The 21986-nt window shown below is 43.7% G+C and overlaps 1 protein-coding gene across 2 annotated transcripts in view; it reads left to right on the forward strand.

The window, feature by feature from the left end:
- Positions 1–21986, forward strand: part of LOC128692768 (high affinity cAMP-specific and IBMX-insensitive 3',5'-cyclic phosphodiesterase 8B) — a 659454-nt gene that overhangs the window by 84175 nt on the left and 553293 nt on the right. For both annotated transcript variants that reach the window (XM_070090034.1, XM_070090035.1), the window contains exon 2: positions 3942–3977. The gene's annotated coding sequence lies outside the window, so the exon portion shown is untranslated. The remainder of the gene's footprint in view (positions 1–3941; positions 3978–21986) is intronic.

The raw sequence follows: 21986 nt of genomic DNA on the forward strand, positions 1-21986 counted from the left end.
AGTAACACACATCATACTCCCTCATTCAGTAACACACATCATACTCCCTCATACAGTAACACACATCATACTCCATCATACAGTAACACACATCATACTCCATCATACAGTAACACACATCATACTCCCTCATACAGTAACACACATCATACTCCCTCATACAGTAACACACATCATACTCCCTCATACAGTAACACACATCATACTCCCTCATACAGTAACACACATCATACTCCCTCATACAGTAACACGCATCATACTCCATCATACAGTAACACACATCATACTCCATCATACAGTAACACACATCATACTCCATCATACAGTAACACACATCATACTCCCTCATACAGTAACACACATCATACTCCCTCATACAGGAACACACATCATACTCCATCATACAGTAACACATCATACTCCATCATACAGTAACACACATCATACTCCATCATACAGTAACACACATCATACTCCCTCATACAGTAACACACATCATACTCCCTCATACAGGAACACACATCATACTCCCTCATACAGTAAGATACGTCTCAGTTCACTTTGCTTTTTATTGCATTTTGTGAATTAGTCTGTTGTTAGGTACTATGTGAAAGGCCCTTTGTGTGTGTGTGTGTGTGTGTGTGTGTGTGTGTGTGTGTGTGTGTGTGTGTGTGCGTGCTCACGTAGTTGTACTCGCTTTGTTGTAGTTGCAGAGGTCGAGTCGCAGCTCCTCGCCTCGCCTCTTCACTGGTCGTTACTAGGTCACTCTTCCTGCTAGATGAGCTTTATCATACCTATTCTTGAAGCTACATATGGATCTTGAGTCCACTACATCACTTCCCAGACTATTGCACTTCCTGACTACTCTGTGACTGAAGAAATACTTCATAGCATCCCTGTGAGTCATCTGAGTCTTCAACTTCCAACTGTGACCCCTTGTTGCTGTGTTCCATCTCTGGAACATCCTGTCTCTATCTACCTTGTCGATTCCTATCAGTATTTATATGTCGTTATCATATCCCCCTCCATACCTCCTGTTTTCTAGTGTCGTCAGGTCGATTTCCCTTAACCTCTCCTCGTAGGACATGCCCTTAGCTCCGGTACTAGTTATCTTGCAAACCTTTGCACTTTCTTTAATTTCCTTTCGTGCTTGGCTACGTGTGGCTTCCGAACTGTGGCTGCATACTCCAATATGGGCCTAACGTACACGGTGTGCAGGGTCCTGAATGATTCCTTAGTGAGATGTCGGAATGCTATTCTTAGTTTTGTTAGGCGTCCGTATGCTGCAGCAGTTATTTGGTTGATGTGCTCCTCAGGAGATGTGCCTGGTGTTACTCACCCCAAGATCCTTTTCCTTGATTGAGGTTTGTAATCTCAGGCCCCTAGACTGTACTCCGTCTGCAGTATTCTTTGCCTTTCTCCAATCTTCGTGACTTTGCACTTGGTGGGGTTGAATTCCAGGAGCCAGTTTCTGGACCAGGCCTGCAGCCTGTCCAGATCCCTTTGCAGTTCTTCCTGGTCCTCGTCCGATTGAATTCTTCTCATCAACTTCACATCATCTGGAATCAGGGACACTTTGGAGTCTATTCCTTCCGTCATGTCTTTCACATATATCAGAAATATTCCTGCCCTAGGACTGACCACTGTGGAACCCTGCTTGTCACAATTGCTCACTCTGACAGCTTGCCACGTACCATGACTCGCTGTTGTCTTCCCGACAGGTATTCCCTGATCCATTACAGTGCCTTCCCTGTTATCCCTGCCTGTCCTCCAGCTTTTGCACTAATCTCTTTGACGCCTTCTTACAGTCCAAGAAAACACAATCTACCCACCCCTCTCTCTCTCGTCTTACTGCTGTCACCCTATCATAGAACTTCAGCAAGATCGTGACACAGGATTTTCCGTCCCTGAAACCGTGCTAGTTATCGTGAGTAAGCTCATTCCATTCTAGGTGCTCCACCACTCTTCTGATAATCTTCTCCATGACTTTGCATACTATACCTGTCAGTGTCACTGGTCTGTAGTTTAATGCTTCGTATTTGTTTCCTTATTTAAAAACTGGGACTACATTTCCTGTCTTTCATATCTCAAGTAGTCGCTCTGTTTCGATAGATGTGTTGAAGATTGTTAGTGGTGCACATAGTGCCTCTGCTCCCTCTCTCGGGACCCAAGGAGAGATGTTATCCGGCCCCATCGCCTTTGAGGTAGCTAGCTCGCTTAGCAGCCTCTTCACTTCTTTCTCGGTCGTACGTATTGTGTCCAACACTTGATGGTGTACCCCAGCTCCCTGTCTTTCTGGAGTCCTTCTGCCTCCTCTGTGAATACTTCTTTGAATCTCATGTTGAGCTTCTCACATACTTCCTGGTCATTTCTTGTCATCTCCTCTCCTTCCTTCCTCAGCCTGATTACTTGGTCCTTGTCTGTTTAACTCCTGATGTGGGTGTACAACAGCTTTGGGTCCGATTTGGCTTTCGCTGCTATGTCATTTTCGTATTGTTGTTGGGTCTCCCTTCTTACCTGTGCATATTCATTTCTGGCTCTACGACTGCTCTCCTTATTCTCCTGGGTCTTTTGCTTTCTATAATTCTTCCATTCTCTAGCACACTTGGTTTTGACCTCTCTACACCTTTGGGTGAACAAAGGGCTCATTCTGGCTTTCCCATTATTACTACTAGCCTTGGGTAAAAACCTCTCCTCAGCCTCCTTGCATATTGTTGCCACATATTCCATCTCATTTACTGACTTCCCTGCCAGTTCTGTGTCCCACTGAACCTCTTGCAGGAAATTTATCATGCCTCTGTAGTCCCCTCTTGTAGTTTGGCTTTATTGATCCTGCCCTTCCTGCTTCCCTCTCTATTTTATCTCTCTGTATTCGAAGCTCAGAACCACGTGGTCACTGGCTCCGAGGAGTCTTTCATTTGAGATATCCTCACTATCTGCACTACTCAAGGTGAATACTTGGTCCAGTCTTGGTGGTTCATCCTCTCCTTTCTCTCTGGTAGTGTCCCTTATGTGTTGGTACATGAGGTTATCCAGTACCACCTCCATCATCTTAGCCTCCATGTTTCTGGGCCCCCCATGTGGCTCCAGGGTCTCCCAGTCATTTTCCTTGTGATTGAAGTCACTCACAATAAGCAGCTTTGCCTTGCTCGCATGAGTCTTTCTGGCCACTTCAGTCTGTGTGTCAACCATCGCTCTGTTATTCTCATCATGCTCTTGCCTTGGCTTCCTGCTGTTCTGTGGTGGGTTATATATCACTGTAATTACCACCTTGTGACCTCCGGACTGAAGTGTTCCTGTTATTTAGTCTCTTGCTTCTCCTCTGTCTCCTCTCTCCAACTCCTCAAAATCCCATTGGTTTTTGATGAGCACTGCCACTCCTCTGTTCCCTCTGTCTTTCCTCAGGATCTGATATCCCGTTGGAAAGATGGCATCTGTTATCTTTCCTGTGAGCTTGGTTTCTGTGAGAGCTATGATGTCCGAGAGCTATGATGTCCGGTGATGCCTCTTTGATTCTTTCATGCCACTCCTCCCACTCCTCCCACTTATTCGTTATTCCATCAGCGTTGGTGTACCAGACCTTCAGTTTCCTCTCCAGCCAGTGTTCTGGGGGGTCTGTGGGGGTGGGGGACCTGGGACCTGGGACCTGTGGGATTCTACAGCATAGTGTGTATGTGTGTGTGTGTGTGTGTGTGAGAGAGTGAGAGAGTGAGAGAGTGAGAGAGTGAGAGAGTGAGAGAGTGAGAGAGTGAGAGAGTGAGAGAGTGAGAGAGAGAGAGTGAGAGAGAGAGAGTGAGAGAGAGAGAGTGAGAGAGAGAGAGTGAGAGAGAGAGAGTGAGAGAGAGAGAGTGAGAGAGAGAGAGTGAGAGAGAGTGCTGTATGTCTGTGCCTGACCATTATCTTGTTGGTTTATACTAACATGTTTGTGTTCGTTCCCACAGGTGTCCTGACCAAGGCAGGAACACTGCATTACTAAGGTGAGTCACCTTTGTGTGCTATGTTAGGTGGTAAGGCTATATTGATAGCTTACCTGTGTCCCCTCCACCCTCGTGTCACCTAGCTAGCACTTGTGTCCCTCTAGCTCTTGACTCTAGCACCTCAGACTCTCCCTGTGTCTCGTTGCACCTGCACCTAGCACCTGACGCTCTCCCCGTATTCCCTAGCTCTTGCACCTAGCACTCCACTGCCAGCCCCTAGACCAGGCTTCCCGGTGAATGGCCTGATCACTCAGGTTGTTGATGTTAGCCGCACGAAGTCCGTCAACAGCACGACTGGGCTGATCAGGCACTAACTTGGGGAAGTTGTTGGGTTCCTTCTTGAAGACAGCCAGGGATAATTCCCCTTGTATATGTTTGAAGGGAGGGTATGGAAGTCTTGGTTCCTTAAAGCTTATTCAGTTGTCCACTTAGTGTACTCACTGCAACCCTACTTTTCATTGGGATTAATTTTTCATAATCTGCTAAATCTGTGTGTTCAGATTTGGAACCATTCTGTATAGAATTTTTCAGTTGTAGATTATTATAAGGTATTTTACTCGCCCACATTCCAGGGAGTATAGACAGAGGGTCTTTAGACTTCACTAATTGTTTGAGTGAATTTATGTGAGCAGTAAAAGCTCTCTGCTCCTCCAGGTCTGTACTTTCTCCCGCCTTGAACGAGTTATAATATAGTGGTATTCCCTTCCAGAGTACAAGTGATCTGAGGAGTATCATCATTGGCTTTGTATCTCTTGTTTTGAAGGTTCTAATTATCCAGCTTATCATTTTCCTTGTGATAGTGACACTGCTGTGATCCTTCAAGGTGAGGTCATCTGACATATACACTCCTAGGTCTCTCACATTAGTCTTATGCTTAACTAAGTGATTCGAGTGAGTTTCATACACCATTAGTCTTTATTTCCCTAGTCTTTCCTTTACGAACTAACCCAAACTTGTCCTCGTTGAACATTACATTATTGTCAGCGGGGCACTAGAAGACTGTTTGTATTAACTCGAAATTAAGCCAATTTCACTGCTCACTATTTTGTTAGCGTGCCTTCCGTTCTATAGACTGAGCACAAGAAACCACCCAGTCAGCCATCAGAACTACCCATAAAGTACACAAATAAATTACACAGAAGCCAGTAATTAGTCCTTAATGGATGCCATTCTCATACTGACTCTAGCATCGGTTGCAGTTTATGTCTGATAAAATAATAAGAAAGAGAACAGGCACAAGTTCTGTGCCTTGGGGAACAGAGTTTTTCACTATGGCAGCCTCTGATTTCACTCTGTTCACTGTTACACTGAATTCTGTTCGTTAGAAAGTTAAATACTCGTCTGTCTACTTTTCCAGTTACTTCCTTTACAGGCATTTTATAAGTCATTACACCATGGTCGCATCGTCAAAGGCTTTTGCTAAGTCTGTGTATATTATAGCTGCAGTTTGCTTGTCCTCCATTGCATTCAAGACCACATTGCGAGAGGCACGAACGACCTTCTCTAAACCCTTGCCTACCTGTGTTGTACAGTTGTTGTGATTCCGGGTGAATTAGCAATCTCGCTTCTTAAGATTTTCAAGAATTCTGAGAATGTGAGACGTCAGCCCTATTGGTCTATAGATTTTTTTTTTTTTGCGATTGCTTTACTGTCACTTTTATGTAGTAGAGCTATGTCAGTAATTTTTAAAGACTGTGGGATGACTCCCGTGTTCAGGCTCCGTCTCAATAAAATTTTCAAGGAATTAGATAGTGGTTTATCGCAGTTTCTGATGGATATAGAGTTCTGTGAGTCTTGTCCAAGGGGGGGGGGGAGTGCAGGGGCATGCAATGGATGGTTTCTTTTAGTAAGTGAAGTTAAGGTGATATTAGAGATTATGGACATGTCGACGGGGTTTTGAGTCTCATCCATAGAAAACTAAGAGCAACAACTTGGTTGAAAAATGCCGTCAACAAAGAATGTTGACCGAAGGCCAATCTGGGAATTAGAAAAGCTCCATTGTCCTCTGTGGATGTCAAATCCCAACACCAATCTTTCACCCCAACACTTTACCCCTCACCCTAACTCCTTTCGCTCACCCTAACTCTTACCTCTTACCCCAACAGGACCTCCCATTCCAATGTCTCCCTCTCATCCCAACAACCCCTCCTCCTCAATCCAACATCTGGTTACCGCAACACTTCCCCCTCCCCCTCCCCCTAAAACCTCATCTTCCTCCAACACCTCTGTGTGGGTTTCACTGTCACACTCCGTTACAGTTGTAACGTGCTTCTAGCAGTATCTTCCTGGCCCTGCCATCCGTAAGTTACTGTGATATCCTGGCTGGCTGCTTGTAAAAAAAACTGCTTATGGGAGTTGAGAGATTTCTCACTAGCAGTTATATTTCAGGCTTTCCCACGTGTTATTGACTACTGGTGAACTTACCTCTTGTCTTGGGGTTATACTCGGATATTACGACTTCTCTAGATGATACAAAGCTTGGTAATCGATACTTGCAAATTGGTTTCAGACGACACGTGAGCAAACACTAGGACGTATTTATTAGAAAACGTTTCGGTCCTGGAACCTTGATCACTTTTGTAGGTGGACGAATAAGACGCTTAAAGAAGGTAGAATACCGTGACTGGAACAATACACAAATAACCTGCACATAGAGAGGAGCTTAGGACGAGTTTCGGTCCGACTTGGACCATTTACAAAGTCACCGTGAGTTTGTAAATGGTCCAAAAACTTGTCTTATGTGCGGGTTATTTGTGTAATAAAACATTTATCAGTCCCTAAGGGACTGACTACCTCACGCTCCTCATCTTCCACCGTTTCTCTGTAATGGACTGAGGAAGCCACTGGCTGGCGAAACGTTTCCAGAATAGAGATACCCAAGTGTTGCACAAGTGTCTTGTCTATCAATATGTCGGTCTTGTACCTTATTTAAAATTGAAACTCCTGGTGATCTGTAACGTGACCTCAACAAATGCTGCACTTTGAAAGTTGGACAGGAATGTAGGCAGTAAGATTTATTTACAGCATTTCTTTTGCCTCGTTTGAACTTGTGTACGTATTGAAACTGATGCTGCTGACTTGGGACGCTACGTCCATTGTTCAAGAAGCTGTTCAATCGAATCTAGTGTTCATTGATAAACTGGACACACGTGCAACACTTCGGTAACTTTATTGTGGAAACGTTTCGCCACACAGTGGCTTCGTGAGTCCAGTGCAAAGAAAAAGGGTGAAGGTCAGGAGGAGTTTGAGGTGATCAGTGCCTCAGCCTAGAGTCGATATAATCAGTCCGTAAATTTTGACTGATGGTCTGATACCGTGGGTGGTAGTCTGAGCACCTCAGGGGGTAATATTGCTCAATTGATAGCACTTAGCTGCAATGATACCAACATTGTCTCTCACGACTAACTACTGAATGTCACACTGTTACCCCCAGCTAACTACTGAATATCACACTGTTACCCCCAGCTAACTACTGAATATCACACTGTTACCCCCAACTAACTACTGAATATCACACTGTTACCCCCAACTAACTACTGAATATCACACTGTTACCCCCAACTAACTACTGAATATCACACTGTTACCCCCAACTAACTACTGAATATCACACTGTTACCCCCAACTAACTACTGAATATCACACTGTTACCCCCAACTAACTACTGAATATCACACTGTTACCCCCAACTAACTACTGAATATCACACTGTTACCCCCAACTAACTACTGAATATCACACTGTTACCCCCAACTAACTACTGAATATCACAGTCACCCCCAGCTAACTACTGTTATATTCTAACTTGAGAAAGTCGCTTAACATTACCTCATCATATAGTTACATGTGATAACTTCTAACTTATAGAGGTTATTATTTTGACCCCCAGGTAGTTGACCTGATGAACCAAGCTGTTAGTGCTGGCTGCATGCAGACCAGTGTACGCACCACAACCCTGGCTCATCAGGAACTAACTTGAGGGCCTTGACAAATTCTCTCTCGAAGATAGCTAGGGGTTTGTTGGTTATCTTCCTTTGGTATGGAAGATGAGTGTTGAGTCTTGGTCCCTCTACACTTATTGATTTGTCTCTCGGTACACTCGTGGCGACCCTGTTTTTCATCGAGGGTATTTTACAGTCTTCCAAGTCTCTTGTTGTCGTAGGATGTGATTTCTGAGTTCAGATTTGAAAGGAATCTCCGTTTTTTTTAAGGTGTAGATTATGGCGGATCTTTCAACACCTGCCCTCTACCCTTGACACCTCCCCTCTACCTTAACACTTCCCCTCTACCTTAACGCCTCCCCTCTACCTTAACACCTCCCCTCTACCTTAACGCCTCCCCTCTACCTTAACACTTCCCCTCTACCTTAACGCCTCCCCTCTACCTTAACGCCTCCCCTCTACCTTAACGCCTCCCCTCTACCTTAACGCCTCCCCTCTACCTTAACGCCTCCCCTCTACCTTAACGCCTCCCCTCTACCTTAACGCCTCCCCTCTACCTTAACGCCTCCCCTCTACCTTAACGCCTCCCCTCTACCTTAACACTTCCCCTCTACCTTAACGCCTCCCCTCTACCTTAACGCCTCCCCTCTACCTTAACACCTCCCCTCTACCTTAACACCTCCCCTCTACCTTAACACCTCCCCTCTACCTTAACACCTCCCCTCTACCTTAACACCTCCCCTCTACCTTAACACCTCCCCTCTACCTTAACACCTCCCCTCTACCTTAACACCTCCCGCACTCACAACAACACCCTCACGTCATCCCCTCCCTCCCCTCATCTTGGTAACCATGGAGACGAGGCAGGTGGCAGACTGCAGGAAATTGGCAATAGTGACAAAATTGGCTAATTTTGTCTCCCTCCTCCCCACCTCCCCTCCTTCTCTTCTACCCCCTCATCCTCTTCTACCCCTCATCCTCTTCTACCCCTCTCCTTCTCTTCTACCCCTCTCCTTCTCTTCTACCCCTCTCCTTCTCTTCTACCCCTCTCCTTCTCTTCTACCCCTCTCCTTCTCTTCTACCCCTCTCCTTCTCTTCTACCCCTCTCCTTCTCTTCTACCCCTCTCCTTCTCTTCTACCCCTCTCCTTCTCTTCTACCCCTCTCCTTCTCTTCTACCCCTCTCCTCCTCTTCTACCCCTCTCCTCCTCTTATACCGCTCTACTTCTCTTCTACCCCTCTCCTTCTCTTCTACCCCTCTCCTCTTCTACCCCTCTCCTCTCCTACTCCTATCCTTCTCTCCTACCCCTATCCTTCTCTCCTACCCCTATCCTTCTCTTCTACCCCTATCCTTCTCTTCTACCCCTATCCTTCTCTTCTACCCCTATCCTTCTCTTCTACCCCTATCCTTCTCTTCTACCCCTATCCTTCTCTTCTACCCCTATCCTTCTCTTCTACCCCTATCCTTCTCTTCTACCCCTATCCTTCTCTTCTACCCCTATCCTTCTCTTCTACCCCTATCCTTCTCTTCTACCCCTATCCTTCTCTTCTACCCCTATCCTTCTCTTCTACCCCTATCCTTCTCTTCTACCCCTATCCTTCTCTTCTACCACCTCTCCTATCCCCTCCTTCTCTTTTACGTTCTCCTTCTGTTCTACCCTCTCGTTCTCTTCTACCCTCTCGTTCTCTTCTACCCTCTCGTTCTCTTCTACCCTCTCGTTCTCTTTTACCCTCTCGTTCTCTTCTACCCTCTCGTTCTTTTTTTACACAGAGTTTGACAAGGTTAAGGATCCCTAGCTTTATTGACAAGTTATTTACAGGTTAAGGATTCCTAACTTTATTGGCAAGCTAAGAGCTGTTACCTACATCAGCTTATTTGAAAGCATTTTTATTGTTATGAGACATACAAGTAGGGAACAGGATGAAGTTGGAGCCATCTGTGGGCCAGCATTTTCATTTGATCAACTGACGTTATCTCGTTGACATCATTATGCTGTACAAATGTGTTTCATACTCGAGTCATCCTGGGTATATATGATCTCAGATGGAGTGATGTTCTGGAGAAGGGTACAGCCAGAGTGAAGTTGCTGCTGGCTGCCCGTCTTATGGCATAAAAGCTTGTTTCACTCTGTCCTCGAAGTGGATCCAAGTGTGGTACTTTGACAATATTGGCCTTGTACATAACAGTAAGGCCACCCACATCCCTCCTATGTTGAAGGCTCTGCTGAAATGACAGATCTATCCAGGATGGGTCCAGGCGAGAGATGAGACGTCTTGCTCTGTTCTCTACTCTGTCAAGCAGTCGCAGATGAGAGGGGGGGGGGGCAGGCAAACCAAGAAAGTGGAGCATACTGAAGGTGTGAGCGTACCTTCTTTCTCTTTTACCCCCCCTCTCTTTGTTCTACCCCCTCTTTCTCTTCTACCCCTCTCCTTTTCTTCTACCCCTTTTTTCTTCAACCCTTCTTCTACCCCTCTCCTATTCTACACTTCTCCTTCACTTCTACCCTTCTCCTCTTCTACCCCCTCCCCTCTTATACCCTCTTTCCTCTCCTCCCCCTCTTCTCTCCCTCTCCTCTCCTACATGTCTTCTCTCCTACCCGCTCTCTCCTTTCGTACCCCCTCTCTCTCCTCTCCTACCCCTCCTCTCCTACCCCTCTCTCTCCTCTCCTACCCCTCCTCTCCTACCCCTCTCTCTCCTCTCCTACCCCTCCTCTCCTATCCCTCTCTCTCCTCTCCTACCCCTGTCTCCTCTCCTATCCCCCTCCTCTCCTACCCACTCTTTCCTCTCCTACCCACTCTCCTACCCCCTTTTTCCTCTCTTACCCCCTTTTTCCTCTCTTACCCCATCTCTCTTCTCCTACCCCTTCTCGTAACCTCGCTCTTTCTCCTACCTCCCCTCTCCTTCTCTCCTGCCCCCGACACAGTGTGTCATCATGGGCAGCCATTGATACCTTCTGCCTTGCCTCAGAGAATTTCCCCTCCTGTATGTTGCTGCCTTGCAACAATGCATAGCTCCTGACGACGCACGAGAATGTGAAAGTTCTAGAGCTAAAGATTTCCCTTTCCATCTGGCTTGTTCTGCATTGCTAAGATCGCCTGTTTGCGATAACAATATGTAAAATACTGAGTGGAATCGACAAGGTGGACAGGGACAAGATTTTTCAGAGATGGGACACGCCAACAAGGGGTAACAGTTGGAAGTTGAAAGATTCAGACGAGTAACTGGGATGTTAGGATGTATTTCTTCAGTCACAGAGTTGCCAGGAAGTGGAATAGTCTGGAAAGGGAGGTAGTGGAGGCAGGATCCACATATATATCTTTAAGAAGAGATATGATAAAGCTCATGGAGCAGGGAGGGACCTAGTAGCGACCAGTGAAGAGGCGGGGCCAGGAGCTATGAATCGACCCCCTGCAACTACAATTAGGTGTGTGTGTGTGTGTGTGTGTGTGTATATATATATATATATATATATATATATATATATATATATATATATATATATATATATATATATATATATTATATTATATATATATATGCAATAAGATCACAGTAAACAGGTGATTTCAGAAAATGCATATGTTTTGCATATATATATAATGTGTCAAATAGGTAAAACTTGCGATTTTGGCTTAAATAGCAAGACTCTTCTTGCCGAATAAGGCAAGGGAAAATTTGTGTATGCATTAATTTATCAAAAATAATTCTGAACCTATCGAAAAAAAATATATTTTATTGTCTTTGTTTATTATTAAACTATTGTAAGCCAATCTAAAATATATTTAGTTGCATTAGGCTATATTAAATTGAGCTTGTTATAATACGGTTAGGTAAGTTGTCTAAGGTTCTTTTGGTACAAAATTATTAATTTTTACATTAACATAAATTAAAATATATCTATTGAAACGCATAAGAGAAAATTTTAGAAAGGACTTTATTTTAAGTGATTTCTTGCTAATTGACCAGTTTTACTTATTCGGCACGAGATTATATATATATATATATATATATATATATATATCTTTCAACGCACCGGCAGTATCTCACCGAGGGAGGGTGGCCCAAAAAGGAGAAGGGGTTACTAGCCCCTTGCTCCCGGCATTTTAGTCGACTCTTACGATATGCATGGCTTATGAAGGAAGAATTCTGTTTCATTTTTCCATGGAGGTAAGTGGAAATAAACAAGAACAAAAACTAACAAGAAAAATAGAAGAAAACCTAGAGGGGTGTGTGTGTGTGTGTGTGTGTGTATATATAATATATATATATATATATATATATATATATATATATATATATATATATATATATATATATATATATATATGCATGCTTGTACATGTATGTGTAGTGTGACCTTAATGTAAGTAGAAGTAGCAAAACCTACCTGAAATCTTGCATGTTTATGAGACAGAAAAAAGAAACCAGCAATCCTACCATCAATAACAACACTGCGACTAGCCGAGGATTCGAACCCATGACGCTCTAACCCACTGGACCAGTGGGTTATATATATATATATATATATATATATATATATATATATATATATATATATATATATATATATATATATATATATATATATATATATATATATATATATATATATATATATATATATATATATTTATAATATTATTTTTTTAGAATTTGCAGAACAGGCGAAATATTCACAATCACTTATCTCAGATCGAAGGAGACTCGAAACTACGACCCTTGGAACAAGGTACGCAGTGCTCTACCACCGTACCACACTGGTCCAATACCTTGGTGCCCAGCTAACGCTAGACGTTTTGTTCCAAGGCAGCCAGCCTTCAGGCAGGTGGTTTTCAGGTTTTCATCTCCCCTGCATGCAGCGACTGACGATAGATTTTTTTTTCAAGGTATTAGACCAGTGTGGTACGGTTTTAGAGCACTGTGTACCATGTTCCAAGGTTCGTAGGTTCGAGTCTCCTTCGACCTGAGATTAGTACTTGTGAATAATTGTATATATGCATGCTGAGGAACTGATTGCCTCCTCTTCTGTTATTGTTCTGGTATTCTGTGTTCTTACATTAACATAGCATAGGCCAGTGTTGTATTATAAACTGGTGATACTGTGTTCATTATTTGTTCTGGCCATGATCTACTACGTGTATGACCGGAGTGTCGTCTTCCATTGGAGCAAATGTGGCGATGGGACGGCTGAGTTTACATTGTACTATGGTAGACTGAAGTTCTTTTGGATGTCAGTTATTGTTGATTTCTTTCTTTTACTCTTATATAGTCGAGTATGTGTGTATGTGATGGCTGCTTCGCTCCAGCTGATAGTGCTTCCAGGTGTCGATATGTCGGTATTCTTCACTATTCATTTATGTACGATCAGCCACTGATTTAAATTCCGTCGTGTTTTTCCTACGTATAATTAGTTACATGGGACGCTGTAGACACCTAGACTTTCCATGGAGACAAGATTCTTATGTTTTGAAAAAAAACATTAACCAGTTTATTAGGGCAGGAGGAAGCAAAATGTGCGAGTGTATTCACTCTGTACTGTTTCCTCGTGAAAGGGCGCCACCAACTGTGATTTATCTTAGTTCCTGGGCCAGTAGACCAACGACGGTGCTCCTACATTATATTAGTAGACCAGCGGCAGTGCTCCTGCATTATCTTAGTAGACCAGCGGCAGTGCTCCTGCATTATCTTAGTAGACCAGCGGCAGTGCTCCTGCATTATGCTCTTAATTCCTCTTTGGGGACTCGCCTCGACCCTGAGGTCATACACATCGATACACTAGACACACATATGGGTATCTTTATTCTGCAAACGTTTCGCCTACACAGTAGGCTTCATCAGTCCAATGTATAGAAGAATGTCGAAGATCAGGAGGAGTTCGAGGTGACCTGGTACTAAGAAACCATGGTTTCTTAGTACCAGGGATCATAAGCAACTGTTGCTAACAAATGTTTATTTTAACATGAGCTGGTGTAGCTGCACTAGTGGGTTCAGTTCACAGGTGGTCTCGTCTCACAGCTGCTATACCTCACTTTCCACTATATAAACTCCTGGCCACTTGCTTCTGAATTAGGCTAAGAGACTGATCTTGCTGCGAGGATGAAGGACTGATTACCTCAACTACCTCTCTTTTTCGTTTATTTCGTCTTGGCCCAGTGCTGTTGTCTTTGTAATTGACTGATAAAGCCTGCAGCGCGGGCGAAACCTTTAGTCAATAAAGATTCCTGGTGTTACTCACGTGTCTTACTCTTCAAATTGTCGGTATTATATACCACTTGAAAAATTAGACAACAACTGGATATCTTCATTATGTAGACGTTTCACCAACCAGTGGTTTTATTAATACAATACAGGTACAAGAACAGAAGACTAAAGAGGTTGAAGATGGGGTAATCAGTCCCTCAGCCTACGAGCAAGTGTTCAAAAAATTACCTTCTCCTAGGCTGAGGGACTGATTTCACTGGTCAACAATTTTTGAAACGTTGTATGCTTCTTATGAGATTAGTTAATTCTTATGTATTTTCATGTCCTGAATTCAAATATTACATTGAAAAATGCTTATTGGCTATAGATAATATTTTATTATTTTATTATAATGTACATCATGTGTCAGTATGCTTTGAACTCTAATCCGTACCTACTCTCTGCCTGTTTGCTTGACGTTTATAGTTTGCTGAAGAATCATCTCTTGCCAATATCCAGCAATAGTCTGCAAGCATTCTTGTGCTCCATTTGCCCTGGTACCATTTTTCCATGGTTGAAATATCTTGGTGGAACCTTTCACCATGTTCGTCACTAACTGCCCCACAGTTCACTGGAAAAAAGTCTAAATGTGAGTCCAAAAAGTGTATTTTAAGTGACATGTTACATTCCATGTTCTTGTAAGCCTTGATGAGGTTTTCCTCCAATTCTTCATAGTTGCCTTCCCCTCTGTTTCCGAGAAATCCCTTCTCCACTGACTTGAATGCTTTCCAAGCAGCTTTCTCCTCCCCATGAAGGTCTGATTCAAAGTCACTATGTTTAGGCTCTCGAATCTGAAGACCATTGTAGACTCCCTCTCTTAGCGTCGCTCAATGAGGGGAATTTTGATGTTAAATACTTGAACCCCTGATCGGATTTGTCCATAACTTGTACAAAGTTTTTCATGAGCCCAGTTTTATGTGTAGTGGTGGTAGCAAAATTTTGTTTTGTTCAATGAGTCGTGGATATTGAATATTTTTCATACCAGGTTCCAATGACTGATGAAGTGGCCAGTCTCTCCTGATGTAGTGGGAACCTCTTGCACGGCTCTCCCGAAGTGGCCAGTCTCTCCTGATGTAGTGGGAACCTCTTGCACGGTTGTCCCATTCACATAGAAAGCAGCAGTACTTGGTGTATTCTCCCTGCAAGACCATCACAAGAGTGTTTGGCTAAGAAAATCACCTACCTTTCACCTCAGAATATAAACTTGCACATGACAACCACCTTCTATGATTGCTGGAACAATAATGAAGGTCAGTGAGACTGAGTGTGGTAAGAAACACACTGCCACAACCCTGTTGGAACCTGTTGTGACACGTAGGTGTATATTGAAAAGTAGAGCTAACAGAAAATTTTGACCATGATATTCATTATCAGTGACCTAAAATTAGTTGGAAATTGCTACTCTGGTCTCGGAAGCATTTTGGTTATTGACCAATGCTACCTAACTTCAGCTTCTCCGGTTTTCTGTTATTGCTGTATTGTACTGATAAAGTCATACCACTGATATTAGGATATATACCATTTGTTGCAGATCCACCATGCTTAATTTAGCTTAGTGACCCGGGCATCTGCAAGCGTCTCACAGATACACAAGTGGACACTTTAGCCAAAACTTTCCTACGCCAAACTGGCCACATCCTGAACAGATTACAACATGGAAAGAAACATGTAAACATCATCCCCGGCAAAGGGACAGAAAAACAAGGTCAGAAAAAATTATTCAGGTTTTCCACAAAAATAGCACACAAATATTTACCCTTTGTCATGTAATTTTTTACCTCCGAGGGGTAAATTTACCACTGATTGAGAATCACTCTGCTAGACTGTATGGCCGGCCCAAGACTAACCAGGAATTCCAGGAGACTTTATTTGGAATAGGCAGCGCCCCCACAGACTATCAGGGCGCCTCCACAAATTATCAGGGCGTCCCTACAAATTACCAGGGCGCCTCCACAAATTACCAGGGCGCCTCCACAAATTACCAGGGCGCCTCCACAAATTATCAGGGCGCCTCCACAAATTATCAGGGCGCCTCCACAAACTATCAGGGCGCCCACACAAACTGTCAGGGATTCTAGCCAAACACCCAGCAAAACTGTCATCAGTCACGCACATTTAAAGCATTCTGGTAATTTTCTCAACCGCATCCGCAACATATACATGAAAGTAAGTAAGTAAGTAAGTAAGTAAGTAAATTTATTCAGGTATACACAACACAGTTACATAGAATTATCATACATAGCAGCATATGTGTAGAGAACCTAGGATAACCCAAAAAAGTCAGAGTGACTTATTTCCCTATTTGCGTGGACGAGACTACGAAAAATTGGCGACACCTTCGACGGCCTCGCTCCAGGCAGCGATTTTGTTGACCTCATCGAGTTGTCATGGTTGTAATTGTTTCTCTTTTGAAAATTGTTTTTGTTTTCAGCAGTCCTTCGGGCTACCAATGGGTTCAATGTAAAGTGCTGTACTGAGAACCTATGCATGGAATATCTTGAAGCCGAGAATTTTTCCTCCATCATTCCCTCCAGGGTCACCTGGCTCCCTTATGTTGATATTTTCATCCTAACTCCCAGAAGCTTCGACGTCCCTTCTCTTCCTCACATCTTAACCAGCTCGAGCACACTATCTGATTCACACTCGAAGAGGAAGTCGACGGCACTCTGCCTTTCATCGATGCTCTTCTCTGTAAGTCTCGTCATGAATTACGTTTCAGAGTCTACCGCACATCTACCCATCAACATTATCTCCTCCAGTACTGCTCGCTACAAGACATCAAGACTAAACGTGGCGTCATCACAGGCTTTTTCCTACGGTCGGAAGACGATGCATAGTCCTCCCTGACAACACTTGTTGACTGGGCCGCAGTTTGATTGCACCCTTGACTGACTGGATTATTGACAGACTGGCTAGACCACGGTCTGGCTGGAATATAGCTAGTGTGACTGGAAAACAAACAGGATCATAGACTGATTAGATCACAGACAGACTGATTAGATCACAGACAGACAGACAGACAGACAGACAGACAGACAGACTGGACCACAGGCTGTTTTTACTACAGACTGGCTGACTGGACTACAAAATTGTGCACCACAGACTGATCGGACCACAAACAAACTGGGTGAACCACAGGCTAGCCGGACCACTAACAAATTAACTGGACCAGTCAGACTAACTGAAGTAAATCATCAACACGTTGTAAGATGGGCCATAAATAAGACTGGGACCACAGTAAGGGTAAGAAGACCCTGGGTTTACCATCAGAACCACACGACACACAACCACGAGGGCCACAACATTAGCAAGTAAACTTCCGGTTATATCAGATATCTTTAACACAGATGAATACTACGTTAATAAATATATCCGTAGATATAATACAACAATATTACGAACCAGAGCTAAATGTTAAAATGTAATGGAATATATGAAGCAAGATAAGAGAGTGCATCACTCGTGATGTCTAAGACAAAGATAAGATGTTAAACATCTTAAGTCAACCACTCTCGACTATATTTCTTCAACTGCTTCTTGGAAGAAATTACTGAAATTAGTTTTAATTGAATCTGAAGTGAATAAAGGCGTCACCCCAAACAGTTGACAACTAATAGGTGTATCTTAAGACATCGTGCGAAAAGAACTAAATTAAACCCAACTAAAGCACCTCCCCAAATATCTCGACCAAATTCCTTATATGCTGATCCCCATTGCACACACAATAAATTTGCCCATCACCACCAGTACCGTTCCGGAGGGGCTCAAGGAGGCCAGATTTATTCCTAACTTCAAGAAAAATAGTATACTCGGTGTGATGTCCAAAATTCTAGGAAGTGATGTGCTGTCAAGTAGTTAAGTATCTTAATGACAAAAACATTCTCCATAGTTACCAATCAGGTTTCAGGAGATGTTGCTCGACCGACACCTCCATCATTCATCTGGTCGACCCGAGACCAGAAATGTTGCTAGGGTATCTCATAGGAATGGTAAACTTACTTGCATAAAGCCTTCGATACTGTCAACCACGGTATATTATGTAAGAAATTACAAGCTGTCGCCATAGGTTCTGTAAACTGGTTTAAGTCCTACCTGAGTAACAGGAAAGAAATTGTCAAATTGCATTGTAGAGAGTGGTTGGATTATTGACATACCAGAGAACGGGTGGGGTTTGAACTCGTGGCGAGTGAGTCGTAAAACTCCAGCCCAGTGCGTAAACAACTGGGTCAGCTGGCTATAAAAAGATTCACTCACCTAGTTATATTTCTATACACCATAGGGAGGTTAGTACAAGCCACCACTATGACCACAGATGCAAGTTTTTACCGATGAATCTCCCGCTAGCGTGTCCGTGACGAACTCTAGCTCAAGTGCCCTCAAAGCCGCCAGCATGTCTCACGAAATCGTTCCGTTCCGTGGTTTGTTGGAAATCGTGTTATCACAATTTGGTGAGTGATTATTGACATGTACTGGTAGTGAGAAAGATACGTTAATAAATATATCCGTAGATATAATACAACAATATTACGAACCAGAGCTAAATGTTAAAATGTAATGGAATATATGGAGCAAGATAAGAGAGTGCATCACTCGTGATGTCTAAGACAAAGATAAGATGTTAAACATCTTAAGTCAACCACTCTCGACTATATTTCTTCAACTGCTTCTTGGAAGAAATTACTGAAATTAGTTTTAATTGAATCTGAAGTGAATAAATCTACATATATAAGTGTTTTAAGCATAAGAGTAGTGTGCATGAGACACATGTACGACACTTGGGTATCTTCATGTAGGAACGTTTCTGGTCACTTTATCAGTTCAATATGGAGAAGGATGCTGCAAAATATAAAGGAGTTTGAGGTAATTAAGTTTATAGAGGTATACACAAATACAGTTACATAGATAATCATGTGTGTAGAGAACCTGGGATAACCAAAATAAGGCTGTGACTTATTTCCATTGGGGTCCTTTTGTTACCTTATCAATATAATATAAAAATCAAATGTGACAGATAAGAAATTATATAAAAATGACAAAACATTGAATAATGGAAGATAAAGATAAAATAAACAGAATACAAGAATTATGACATAAAAATAAATATGAGGAACACTAAATTATAATAGATTCCGCTCTGAAAATCAATTATCAATTTGTTGGAATTACTGGAACACACGAAATAAATAATTTATACAGCGACAAGTAAAATTATGAATAATCAGTGAAAAATAATAAAAAGAATAGAAGACAAAGGATTATATATATATATATATATATATATATATATATATATATATATATATATATATATATATATATATATATATATATATATATAAATCAGAAATTAATAATCGTCTCTAGGGAATGTATTTATTGTCTTAATAACATGTTAAGGACTTGTCCGTCCTTGGTGGGAGAGCCAGACGGTCATTGTCAGATAGCACTAGGTTGTAGGTAATCAGTCCCTCAGCCTGGTTTACTGAATCAGTTACCATAAAAGTAGTCTACTATTATACTTACCAGTGGGAGGGTAAGATAGTTGTTTGTTAGCGTCCCAATGTAGCACCACTGTGGCAGCACGACCTACCCTGCACGACCTACCCTGCACGACCTACCCAGCAGGACCTACCCAGCAGGACCTACCCAGCAGGACCTACCCAGCAGGACCTACCCAGCAGGACCTACCCTGCACGACCTACCCTGCACGACCTACCCTGCACGACCTACCCTGCACGACCTACCCTGCACGACCTACCCTGCACGACCTACCCTGCACGACCTACCCTGCACGACCTACCCTGCACGACCTACCCAGCACGACCTACCCAGCACGACCTACCCTGTACAACCTACCCTGCACAACCTACCCTGCACAACCTACCCTGCACAACCTACCCTGCACAACCTACCCAGCACAACCTACCCAGCACGACCTACCCAGCACGACCTACCCAGCACGACCTACCCTGCACTACCTACCCTGCACTACCTACCCTGCACTACCTACCCAGCACGACCTACCCTGCACGACCTACCCTGCACGACCTACCCTGCACGGCCTACCCTGCACGGCCTACCCTGCACGACCTACCCTGCACGACCTACCCAACACTGCCTACCCTTCACGACCTACCCTGCACGTCCTACCCTGCACGACCTACCCTGCACTGCCTACCCTTCACGACCTACCCTGCACGTCCTACCCTGCATGACCTACTCTGCACGACCTACTCTGCACGACCTACCCTGCACGACCTACCAGGCACTACTTACCCGGTACTACCTGTCCGGCACTACCTACCGGGAAGTATCTACCCAGTACTACCTACCCGGTCCAATACACCACTACCAGCCACTGCTGACACCCATACACCACTACCAGCCACTGCTGACACCCATACACCACTGCCAGCCACTGCTGACACCCATACACCACTGCCAGCCACTGTTGACACCCATACACCACTGCCAGCCACTGCTGACACCCATACACCACTGCCAGCCACTGCTGACACCCATACACCACTGCCAGCCACTGCTGACATCCAAACACCACTGCCAGCCACTGCTGACACCCATACACCACTGCCAGCCACTGCTGACACCCATACACCACTGCCAGCCACTGCTGACATCCATACACCACTGCCAGCCACTGCTGACATCCATACACCACTGCCAGCCACTGCTGACACCCATACACCACTGCCAGCCACTGTTGACACCCATACACCACTGCCAGCCACTGTTGACACCCATACACCACTGCCAGCCACTGCTGACACCCATACAAATACACAGAGTGAAATATACCGTAAGTTAATTTAGAGAACATTTTTCACAGACTGCGAAGCTCAAACAAACAGAAACCTGAGGAGTGAATAATGACGGTTCCATAAAGAATAAAACCACAATACTGTGAGTGGAACAATACACATATATATATTGGTCAGGACCCGTCCTGGAGAACCTACCATTACCTCTACTCTGTTGTGCCCCTCAAGGAAGGTTCCTTCATGTTGGTGAGGGGCTCTTGATTTAGGGAATTGGATCTGTGCTCCAGTTCCCCGAATTAAGCCTGAATGCCTTCCACATCCCCCCCCCCCTAGGCGCTGTATAATCCTCCGGGTTTAACGCTTCCCCCTTGATTATAATAATAATAATACTCTTTTGTGTACTCTCCTAATTTTACTCGCCTAATTGTGCTTGCTGGGATCGAGACTCAGCTCCTGGCCCGCCTCTTCACAGACCGCTGCAGGGTCCTACCTCTCCCTGCTCCATGAGCTTTATCATACCTCGTCTTAAAACTATGTATGGTTGCTGCCTCCACTACATCAGTTCCCAGACTATTCCACTTCCTAACAACTCTGTGGCTGAAGAAATACTTCCTAACATCCCTCTGACTCATCTGAGTCTTCAGCTTCCAATTGTGACCCCTTGTTTCTGTGTCATTGTGACTTTGTAAATCTTTGTATCATCTGTAAACAGGGAGCTACTGCAACTAATAGAAAGGTTAACTATTATAAGAAATGTCAAAATCTCCTGGATAAAATCATATGTCGCCCCGTAGTCTGTTAAATGAAAAAGTTTTGTGTCTTTAACACACCGGAAGTCTCCCACCGAGGCAGTGTGACTTGAAAAAGAAGAAACGAAGGTTTTTCTTTGTACAGTCAGTAACTTATACAAGAGATGGGATTACTAGCCCCTTTGTTCTCTCACAAGAAGTATTTAGGAATATTAATCCATATAAACGTCAATTTGAACTTGTCAACTATAACATAAGGGAGGTAGTAGAGCGCTAGCTAGAAACTACAGACCAGTAGCCC

Source organism: Cherax quadricarinatus, chromosome 30 (assembly GCF_038502225.1).
Source record: "Cherax quadricarinatus isolate ZL_2023a chromosome 30, ASM3850222v1, whole genome shotgun sequence".
NCBI lineage: Eukaryota > Metazoa > Arthropoda > Malacostraca > Decapoda > Parastacidae > Cherax > Cherax quadricarinatus.